This window comes from Euphorbia lathyris, chromosome 5 (assembly GCF_963576675.1).
Source record: "Euphorbia lathyris chromosome 5, ddEupLath1.1, whole genome shotgun sequence".
In the NCBI taxonomy this organism is placed as follows: Eukaryota; Viridiplantae; Streptophyta; class Magnoliopsida; order Malpighiales; family Euphorbiaceae; genus Euphorbia; species Euphorbia lathyris.
In genome coordinates this window covers 61,575,612-61,587,808 of record NC_088914.1, presented here as the reverse complement: position 1 = coordinate 61,587,808, position 12,197 = coordinate 61,575,612, and positions in this window count along the sequence as shown.

The window sequence follows — 12,197 nt, the reverse complement described above, 5'->3', positions numbered from 1 at the left end:
GAGTTCTAGTGCTCATTTAGAAGCTAGCAATTAAGAAAACTGGCATATTGATGGGCTTATAAGTCAGCATGTGCCATATGAAGCACTACTCGAAGTTTGTCGCTGAGCTGGTGCAATTAATCTTAGGGTAGATGTAATTGGTCAGCAGATAGTGTGCCATCTTTTGGTGCTGACCCATTGAAGAACTGGAGATTTCTCCAGAGTGGCCAGCGGGCTTGCAGAAGGTGGCTACGTACCCAGTTCCTTCATGATCACCCTTCCTTCTCAGTTTTGTTCCTTCATTTTTCAGTTTGAGCAAGTTGGCAAGGTAGGTAGGGTTGACGAAGATTGTTTTCTCTTTTACCACGGTTACTAGGTAGTCCTGGTTATCGTCAGCAAGCCGCAGATTGTGGTAGAATTCCCTTACTAAGTCAGGGTACGTTGGGTCTCTGATTGAAAACAGCTTCGTCCATCCATTCTTCGATATCCATTCACATAATGGTTGCTCGGTTGTTACGAAAGCCTCAGAGAACCATCTTGAGAAGTCTATCTTGCATTCTCTACGTCTTCGTAGACCTTCGTATAGGTTCTGACTTTAGTCGGTTTTCCTTTAGACGAGGTGGCTTGGCCAGCTTTTCCTTTGCTCGGTGTAGTGGCCTTAGCCATTTCAGGCGGAGTAGTATTCTTGGAAGGTTCATCGGAACTGGTCTTAGGGTGACCGGCACCGGAGATGTTCACTGAAATCTTAGTCATAGTTTCAGAGAGGGATTTGGAAGTTTTAAGAGTTTTTAGAGAGAGAGAGAGCTTATGCCAAAGAATTCGGTAAGTGTAAAGAGATAACAATGGGGATTTACCCATTATTTATAGCGGTGAAAGGTGGATCTTATCGAATCCATGTGTCAGTTTTGCCTTGGGATTGTCAACCGATAATGATTCAGGCTTTTATGACACATTCGGCGCATACGTCATCCTAGGTGGCTATTCGCGTGCTCTAGCATTAAATGCAACGGATCTTATACTCAGTGTTTTAGAATACTAAGCTTTTTATATTCTGAGTGGTCAGTTTTATACAGACGGATGATTTCTCAGTTTGAGATAACTACTTGGTGCCAATGTTTGCTCAGTATGTGATATTCATTCATTTAGCATTAAACACTCAGCATACATCTATTCACTCAGCAAATAATAGATCATTCAGCATGTTAATTCACTCAGCATGAATATATATTAAGATCTGGAATTTACTGAAGAGGATTAAACATACCAATGGCTTCTCTCAGTATGCTGAACTGCTCACGAGCCAGTGGCTTTGTGAAGATATCCGCAAGCTGCTCATTCGTTGGGACGTAGGTCAGCTTTATCTCACCCTTGAGTACATGGTCTCTAATGAAGTGATGTCTTATGCTGACATGCTTCATCCTGCTGTGCTGAATTGGGTTCTTTGATAGATCAATTGCACTTTTGTTGTCACATTTGACCTCAATTGTCTTTGTTTGAACACCATAGTCTTCAAGCTGTTGCTTAATCCATAGGACTTGAGCAACACAGTGTCCAGCAGCAATGTACTCAGCTTCAGTGGTAGACAAGGCTACTGCCGCCTGCTTCTTGCTGAACCAGGATACATCCTCCAGAGGTGCTTTTTCGTTCAAGCTTGTCTCGTCCATAGTCAGCGTCAGTGTATCCAACGAGTGTAAAACCATGAGTGTTGGGATACCGTAAACCTGCGTTCACTGAGCTTTGCAAATATCTAAGGATTCTTTTTACAGCTATGTAATGAGATTCCTTAGGGTTAGATTGATATCTAGCACAGTAGCATACTGAGAACGGAATGTCTGGTCTACTTGCTGTTAAGTAAAGTAGAGAGCCTATCATACCTCGATACAATTTGCTGTCTACTGACTTACCATTCTCGTCAGCACAAAGGACAGTGTCAGTGCCCATAGGAGTAGATGTTGGCTTGCAATTTTCAAGATCATATTTCTTCAATATCTCCTTGGCATATTTAGCTTGACTGATGAAGCTGCCATTTTTCCCTTGTTTGATTTGAAGTCCAATGAAGAAGTTGAGTTCTCCCATCATTGACATTTCAAACCCAGTCTGCATTTGCTTGCTAAATTCCTTGCACATTGACTCATTAGTAGCACCGAAAATAATATCATCTACATATATTTGAGCCAGCAGGGTATCTTTACCCTTTCTCTTAATGAATAAGGTTGTATCAGCTTTGCCTCTGACATAGTTTCTAGTCAGCAGGAAACTGGTCAGCCTCTCATACTAAGCACGTGGTGCTTGCTTGAGGCCGTACAAAGCCTTTTATAGTTTATAAACGTGGTTTGGGAATTTAGGATCCTCAAACCCTGGAGGTTGATTGACATAAACTTCCTCGTTTATAACTCCATTAAGGAATGCACTCTTAACATCCATTTGAAACAGTTTAAAATTCATATAACTTGCATAAGCGCATAAAATTCTAATAGCCTCTAGCCTTTCCACTGGGGCAAAGGTCTCACCGTAGTCAATACCTTCTTGCTGACTGTAGCCCTGAGCTACAAGCCTTGCTTTGTTCCTGACTATATTTCCTTGCTCATCCAGCTTGTTGCGGAAGACCCATCTTGTTCCAATGGTCTTCTGACTCCTTGGATGTGGCACTAACTCCCATACATCGTTTCTTCTGAATTGATCAAGTTCCTCTTGCATTGCGCTCATCCAGAATTCATCTTCCTCAGCATCAGCGAAGTTCTTAGGTTCCTGAACTAAGACGAAGGCTACATTGCTGAGGTATCTCCTGAGTTGGTTTCTTGTCATCAGGGTATTCTCAGCGGCATCAAGAATATCACTCTCTGAGTGTCCTCTTGGTATCCTTATCTCCTTTGGTAGATTGATGTCTTGTGTTGTCTGTGTTTCAACAATCTCTGCAGGTGTAGACTGGTCAGTGAAAACAATTTGAGGTTCACTTTTACCTTTGGTCAGCCCTTGAGGGAATGACTCAGCGGCTGTATCTTGATCAGCGGGTACTGAGTGTGGATCATCCTCGGTCAGCAGCAGATATCTTCCTGCAGGGTTAGTTTCGTCGAACTCAACATGTACTGACTCTTCTAAAACTTGAGTTCGTTTATTGAAAACTCTGTATGCTTTGCTGTTTGTTGAGTAGCCTAAAAAGATAGCTTCATCAGCTTTTGAGTCAAACTTAGCTAGGCTATCTTTGGTGTTTAAAATAAAACATTTACATCCAAAGGCACGAAAGTATCCAATATTGGGCTTTCGTCCTTTCCAAAGTTCGTAGGGGGTTTTCTTTAGTATAGGTCAAACAAGAGCCCTATTAAGAATATAGCACGCTGTGTTAACAGCTTCTCCCCAAAAGTACTTTGGAAGCCTATGCTCACTCAGCATTGTCCTGGCTATTTCAACCAAGGTTCTGTTCTTCCTTTCAACAACCCCATTTTGTTGAGGTGTCCTAGGAGCAGAAAAATTATGGTCAATGTCGCTGGCTTCATAGAATTCAACAAACTGTTGGTTTTTGAATTCTCCACCATTATCACTACGGATGTGAGCCAATTTTAGATCTTTGTCATTTTCAAGTTTTCTAACCAAATTTGAAAATGTCTCAAAGGTCGCATCCTTGCTACTCAGCAAGATGATCCAAGTGTACCGAGAAAAGTCATCTACAGTGACCAAGGAAAATCTTCTTCCACCCAGACTCAGCGGCTGGACTGGACCGAAGAGATCCAAGTGTAGTAACTCTAACGGACGCTTAGTTGAGACAATATTTTTACTATGAAAAGATTGTTTGGTTTGTTTTCCAGCTTGGCAAGCGTGGCATAGTTGATCTTTTTCAAATTTAAGTTCCGGCAGTCCCTCAACCAATTGCTTTCTTGCTAATTTGGCCAGGAGGTCCATGCTTACATGACCAATCTCCTGTGCCATAGCCAGGAATTTTCTTCCTTTGAAACTAAGCATACAGTTTTTGAAAACTTTTTCTCTAAGTTCAGCATGAAGACATTATCAATGCGAGGGGCAGTTAAAATTAACTCATTAGTTTTACCCTCGAATATTTTACATCCAGTGTCATCAAATATAACTTTTCTCCCATTATCACATAGCTGAGCTACGCTGAGTGAGTTATATTTGAGTCCGCTGACTAGGGAGACTGACTCAATAGTAGGATTACCTCCAATGGTTCCTGACCCTACTATCTTACCCTTTTTGTTGTCTCCAAAACTTACGCTTCCTCCTCGTTTACTCTCGAATGTGATGAACTGAGTTTCATCACTAGTCATATGCATTGAGCATGCGCTGTCAATATACCACATCTTTGACTTCTCAGCACATCTCATGCTTACCTGCAATGTAACTAGTTACTTTTAGGGACCCAATTCTTTTTGGGTCCTTGCTTGTTAGGTTCAACAGGTAAAGCATCATATTTTATTTTATGGCGGCATACTTGGACAGTATGGCCATTTTTTCCACAGAAGTCACAACTGACCTTCCGTTTAGGATTTTTCACTGACTGGTCAGCACCCCAGTGCTGAGCGTGCCAGCACACCTTTGTGGTGTGTCCTTTCTTCCCACAGAAGTCACACTGGACATTCCGCTGGGGATTCCATCTCTGCTGACCAGTACTTCGATACTGAGCATTCAGAGGAATATTTCTTTTGTTTGGAACCTTTAGTTGGTTCTGAATGGATGTGACGTCCTTTCTCAATTTCTTAGAATCTGATTGGACCTCAGAGACAAACTTTTGCATAATTCCAATGTTACTATGCAAATCTGAGTTGTCCTGAAGAAGATATCGAAGGTCACTCAGTTTGACCTCCTCAACCTCATCACATCGCCTGCTGAGTGCTCTAACTTTCTTATTACACTTTTTGACAAGTGTGTAGAGGTCACTCAGGGCATTAACCATTTCATTTCTTAGCTGGGGAAGTGATATTACCTCATTTGATTGCTCCTCATCGTCAGATGCAATGGAGGGGTCAGCATGCTCAGAGACGCACGGCTTTGCAAGTTCGTTAGCCATAAAACAGATCTTTGCTGACTCAGTGGCATCAGCTTCTGATGATGAAGACTCATCACTGTCGCTCCATGTTTCCAACATTGCCTTTTTGCCGTTCTTCCTTTCTTTCCTCAGCGTGGGGCAGCTTGACTTGATATGGCCAGTTTGATGACATTCAAAGCATGTAATAGGCTTTGAGTTGTCCTTCTTGTATTTGCTGTCACTGGACTCAGCTTTATACTTATCAAACTTTATGTAAGGCTTCTTAGAATATTTGTCATTCTTTCTGAACAGCCTTTTCATCTTCCTGGTGAACATAGCCATCTCCTCATTATCTGTTGAGCTCCCATCAATGGAGTCAGCTTTCATGACAAGAGACTTTTGCTTCTTGTCTTCAGACTTTTCCTTCACCTCGAAATTTTTCATCGAGATCTCATGGGTCAGCAGTGAGCCGATGAGTTCATCATACTTATAGGTGGTTAAGTCTTGAGCTTCCTCAACAGCGGTCTTCTTTGCTTGCCAGTTTTTAGGAAGACTCCTAAGAATCTTCTTGACTTGTTCTTCCTCAGTGAAGATCTTCCCAAGTCTCTTGAGCTCGTTGATGATGTTTGTAAACCTTGCATTCATGTCAGAGATTCCTTCATCATCGTTCATTTCGAACAGCTTGTATGGTCTCATTTGCTGGTTCATCTTTGTTGGTTCCTTCGTATGTGACCTCCAGCTTCTTCCAGATCTCTTGCGCCGACTCACAACCTGATATCTTATTATATTCTGCAGCATCAAGCGCACAGTGAAGCATATTTATAGCCGAAGCGTGATTTTGTAGCTTCTTGAGATCATCTTCTGTCCATTTGGCCTCAGCTTTGACAACTGTTTGGCCAGCCACAACTTCAACAGGAACAAACGGGCCTTGGACTATTGAAAGCCATGCACTCATGTTTGTTTCCTGAATAAAGTTTTTCATCCTATTCTTCCAAAAGGTGTAGTTAGACCCGAAGAATAGGGGAGGCCGAGTAATGGACAGCCCCTCAGGTAAGATCTGAGTTGTCTGGTTTCCTGGGAGAAACCGAGTGCTGTTTTCAGACATAGTGGGGATCAGCTCAAGGTAGTTAAACCTTTCACAGTGAGATTTTAAGCTCTGATACCACTTGTTGGTCCCTTATAACGTAACAAGTTAGTTCCAAGGGGGGGGGGGATAGGAACTATTTTAAAATTTAAGTACGTTAAGGCTGACTTCTTTTTCTTTGAAAAAGGATTACACAGCGCGCTGAGTAAATAAGACACTAGCTTAGTCAACTGGTGACTAAGTCAGCTTCTTTCGTTGAGTCAGGAGATAGCACTTTGAGTCTATTCCTGAACTCATATACTCAATACACACAACTCAGCGTGATCTCTTTACTTGGTCAGTTTTGTTTAAGCAAGCAATATATATATTAAGGAGTTTAAGGTTAGAAAGATGTTACTCAGCAGATTTATCCAGGTTCGGCCTCTAAGCCTACGTCTTGTCCCCGGAACACGTTTCGAGCTTTCGAATTCTCTACTGAGCTCTTTAACGGTAGAGCATCAAACCTTTTACAACTTAGAAGCTGAGTATAACAAGAGTACCTTCCTCTATACCTCTACTCACTCCTAATCTCTCGCTGAGTACTATAACCGAGTACTCAGCCTCTCCTTTCTAATCTCTAGAAATGATAAAGATTTGTCCTAAACAACAATTGCTAAGACACTTTAGATGATTGAATAATCACTCTAGACTTTTACACGAAAGATATAGAATTTGGTGTAAGTGTTTGCTTTGCTTTTTCTCGCAGAACTTTGAGTAGAATTTTGGTCAGCGTAATGGCTTGATAAAGTTCTGTGTCAAATGAAGCAGTTGAAGGGCTCTATTTATAAAGACGTCTGAGGCATCAGTCATTTCGAATTTCGAAATAACCGTTGGAGGGAAACGGCTTCCTGTCGTTGTCACTCAGTCTTGCTCAGAGCTCTCGACCAATCAGATTTGAGTATCTTCTGTCCTCGGTCAGCTTTTAGTCAGTTCGGCAGAATGTCTCTCCATTTATGGTAAGGTCAACTAGACAGTGTCCTGTGTCTTCTGAACTTTACCCAAAGTGGAAACACTTTGTCTGGAAGTTGTTCTTGCTCAGCTGCTGTCTTGTACTCTTTGTCGATTCAACTCAGCAGCTTCGTTCCGAAGTTGTTCAACGAAGGTCTTCTCGATCCTTCTTCCGCTGAGCTGCGTTTTGTACATAACGACAGCGTTTTGCATACGCGGGCCGAGTTGTCTTGATCTGTTTGACTTGGGCTTTGACTTCCGTATTGGGCTTTAAGCCTTTTAGTCTTTATGTCTTATAAATAATTTAACTCAACATTGAACAAACACATTAGTTAAATAAATCAAAGCATTTAAACTTAGTGTGTTTAGAATATATGTAATTTTACTTAAATAATTTTGTCAAATCAAAATCATGTGGAAAGGTGTTTCAACACTATTCGCTAACTGAAGGATAAAAAAAACACTGAGAAGTTTGGATTGTCCGTCGATGTATTCATGAAGAATATCACTAAAGTCTGAGAGGTTCAAGTGTTGGGCTTGAACCCTATCAACAATACTTTTCGCATATATTTAAAATTCCACTTTAGAAAATTAAGTAAAGAATATCATACTATGCCTTGACGGAGAATTAGAGTTTCAATCGTTCTAGCATCATGAAGTCTTGTGACAGTTGAACTATAACAACCTCGAAAAACATCATTAACATCTCTGAAAACTGCACCCATACAGGCAACCCAAATAAAAACATTCTTTTAAAAACTTTAAATCCTTAATTGTGTTTTTTTTTCTCAAAAAAAATCTATGTTTTTTTATTTTATTTTTACACACATTGACTGTCTCATTAACAACTTAGTTAAAAGTTTAATGTGTGAAAATTAAATACCATATAATTAATATATTTATTGGTAGAAAGTATGGTTACTTTGTGTTGGGTAATCTAGGGAGCCTTTTACGACTAGGGAGAAACTTTGAGCCTTGTGAATGGATATAGTAATGGGCTTGACACCACACTTAACCCAAAACCCTAAGGTAGTGGGTTAATGGATCCTTCCCAATTATACACCATTCACCAATCTCACAATCTTCCAATGTGGGACTTTTTAACACCAACTAACTCACACTTGCATCTCAACATTCTCCCCCTCAAGTGTGAGTTTCTTCCACATTGGGCCTGAGCCTTGCTCCCCCTGAGCGGAAATATTGCAGCAACACCAAGAGTCCTCATATGACTCTTCTTTCCACATGGGGAGGCCAACCATGGGAGCATCACCTGCTGCATCATCCCAAGCCGAACCATCGGCTCTGATACCACTTTGTTGTGCGGAGTTAATGAAAGATAAAATAATAAACAATCGAAAAACACAGATTTACATGGTTCACTAACGTTGTGTTGGCTAGTCCACGGGCAGAAGGAGAATAGTATTATTAGGAGGCAAAAATCAGATTACTATGATTAGGTTACATAATGGGGTATTTATAATACCCAATCTAACCCAATCCCACTAGGAACCCATGATCCTAATCCAACTAGGAACCCATGATCCGAATCCAACTAGGAACCCATGATCCTAATCCAACTAGGAATCCGAAACCCAATACTACTCTGAATAGGAAACATGTTATACTAATTCAAAGCATTACGAAAAATCTCCACCTTGACTTGAATCCTCCTGAAAACATAACAGATGCACCCATGACAGTGCCAGATGAACAAACTTCTCCCTCTGCCTCAGAGTCACCCCCATAGGGCAACTAATAATCTCTGGCATTTAGCAAGTCCAAACAGTGTTGAAACTTGCTCTGTTGAACAGGCTTGGTAAACATGTCAACCGGGTTGTTAGCAGTGCCTACCTTCTTCACCTTGACCCTCTTTTCACTTCTCAGAAAATGATACCTCACATCTATATGCTTGGTCCTCTCATGATGAACCTGATCCTTGGCTAATTGCACTTAAGCTGTCATAATACATTGTAGCCTGATCATGATGTAGACAAAGATCACTAACCGGTCCTTTAAGCCAAATCCCCTCCTTAGCAGCTTCAGTCAGTTCCATATACTCTGCTTCCGTAGTAGACAAAGTAACTGTAGGCTACAAAGCAGCTTTCCAACTGACAACTGAACCGCCAAGAGTGCAAACATAACCAGTCATAGATCTTCTACTGTCAACATCTCCAGCATAATCAGAGTCTGAAAAACCTATCACCAAACACTCTGTATCACCTCCATAAATAAGACCAACGTTAGATGTAACTTTTAGGTACCGAAAGATCCTCTTCATAGCTTGCCAATGCTCCTTACCAGGTTCACCCATAAACCTGGTAACAACACTAACAGACTGTGCAAGATCAGGTCTAGTGTAGACCATTGCATACATCAAGCTTCCTACTGCACTAGCATAGGGAACTCGAGACATGTACTCATTCTCTTCAGCAGACTTAGGTGCAAAAGCAATAGACAAAAGTTATGCTTAAGGGGCATTTTATCAAACACATAGGGAGCATCCCTTGCTACATGGGTTTTCTCCATATTAGCACACACAAATTCAACCTCCCCCATGTTCTCACATACAAGCATCCCTTCCTCCCCATCCACAAATGAATCTAAATCCTCCTCCACAATTTCATTATCAACAAATTCACAAAAAAGAATCTAAATCCACTCCCGCATCACAAAAAACATCACAAACATCCAATAGGACTACCCACAACTTCAACATGAGAAATTGGAAGTTTAGGATTTACCTCTTCAATATGTAAACGAGAAAAGATTGGTGATGGATCTTTAGGAGGGACCTCCACGGTTGGTTGGGCAAGCTTACAGGTCTTTAGGTTAAGACCTTCACAAGCAGCTTTAAATCTCCTCATAGACTCATCGCTCTTCCGGCTACTTTCTCAAAAACCTCTCTTCAAACCCTTTACTCCAAGATGCAAAAATCTCTCCCCTCTTGATGGCGGTTTCTTTGGATCCATGAGATGAACTTGGTTGAACTATAGTCGAAAGAAGTCTCCGTTAGGAAAACAATCGGCTCTAATACCAACTGATACAGATCGGTTTCGGGACGTGTTAGTTTTAATCGTAAACTAACAAAGATGTTCTTCTCTAGTTAAACTAGAAGGAGTGAATCCCGGGTTTTATGGACTAAATCCATAGGAATAGTGAAATCCTCATATTGTTGAAGGTTTCAAATCTTAACAAAAGCTTCTTGAAGAAGATGGTTAATTTTGATTGATAAAAAGTTAACTATTACAAAGAGAAAGAGATGAATTTATATCACCTCAAAACCTAAATGACAAATTACATAAAAGGCTAGCTTAACCTAATTAATTAAAGAGTAAGGTTATGGGTAAAATGGGGGTAATAATAAGGGGTGGCATGAATTGTAAATAGTGAGTGGCAGAGTTGTAATTAAGGAGGAAGCTGGAGTAAGGAGCGAGTTCTTTAAAATGACTCCACGCTCCGCGTGAGTCCATCTCTGGACTTGAAGACACTCGCTGGTGGCCTTCACGCTCCGCGCTCTTGAGAGTACGCCCCGCGTATATGACCTCTTGGAACTGGTTCTCTCCGAAGGCTCGATCCACGCTCCGCGCACTGGACAACACGCCCCGTGTGGAATGCTCTAGTGATCTCCTTCCGCGTGGTTTTCTTCCTTTCTTCTTGGTTCCGGATTCACGCTCCGCATATGAGTGCAAGATGCCCTCATCAGTAAAAAAGAGCAAAAAATGATAAAGGTCAATATTGAAATGAAACAAGTAAAATAAAAACAACCCTACACGAAATAATACATGTTACGAATAAAAAACAGTATTTAAGAAATAAAAATTTAAATACAAGCACGTGCGAAAAATATAACAATTATACAGCCACCAATTATGATATTTTACATAAATTTCCTTCTACTATATAAAATAGAACTTAAAATATCAAACATAAATGGTTTCAAAAAAAAAAAAAAAATCAAACATAAATATGATTTTTTACGCTTAAATCAATTTTAATTAATAGATATATATAAATAAGATGAAAGCTTTTAATTAGTAGTCCGTAAATGTCATGGCGAAAATGATCTCACCAGTATTGAAATGTTAGTGCTGATCCCTATTCTAATTGATTATCAAAACTCCTACCCAAAATTTCAATTATCAAAACAATATTTTATACTTTACTTATGATGACACTTACATTGAATAATCATTATTATATGATTATCCGCACTAAAAATGTAAGTTTTCTAAATATATAATTGAATGTAATTTTCAGAGCCACGTAAGAAAGTGAATTAATTAAGATGCCCATAAAATTCTAACATCAGCAAATTTATAATATATAAAAGAATAAAGATGAAATTTAATCCTAACATTTTAAGAAAAATACATATTTAACTTTATCATTTAAAACTATATAAATTTAATCCTAACATTTTCAAATAAGATCAGTTTTAGCTATAAGTTGTTGAAAATTAGAAAAAAATAGATTGAATGTTATTTAACTGCCAGCTCAAATCATTCAAATATTAATTATATCTAAAATTTAGCGTATTATTAATAAAATTATAAAAATCATGTTAAAATACTAATAATTAAATTTGTTACATATAAATTAATTACAGTTTTTTTTTTGTCAAACAATCTAAAACATTTGTTGTGGTATTAATATTGTTACAAAATAACAGATAAAAAAATATAAAAAACTAGTTTAATTTATCGACAAATTTATTTAGAATGTCTATTGTGATAATCAAATAACAATCAAACCAGTTTTTCAAATTTTCGATAATACAAAGTTAATAATTGATTTTGGAAATGTTAGAATTTTCATACGTTAAGATTAAATTTGTAATTTCTTTTTAGAGTTAAATTTGGCATTTGTATAAAAATTTAGTAGGTGATAATTAAATTTGACTGAATTTCAAATGCAAAGAATCATTTTTACTTAACAATAAAAAAAAACTCATTTAAAAAATAAAAAAATAAAAACAACTCATTGAAAAGGAATATGAGTTTGCCAAAATTTGATTGGGTGAATTACTGTCCAAATTAGGAAAAAATTATGCTTTTGTGTACAAATAGTAATTCAGTACATGCTGTTATCCGTTGACTATATGATTCATTAAACTACAAAAATGACCTAATAATAGCACCTCAATTTTGTACAGATTTCCGATGTCCGGATCTC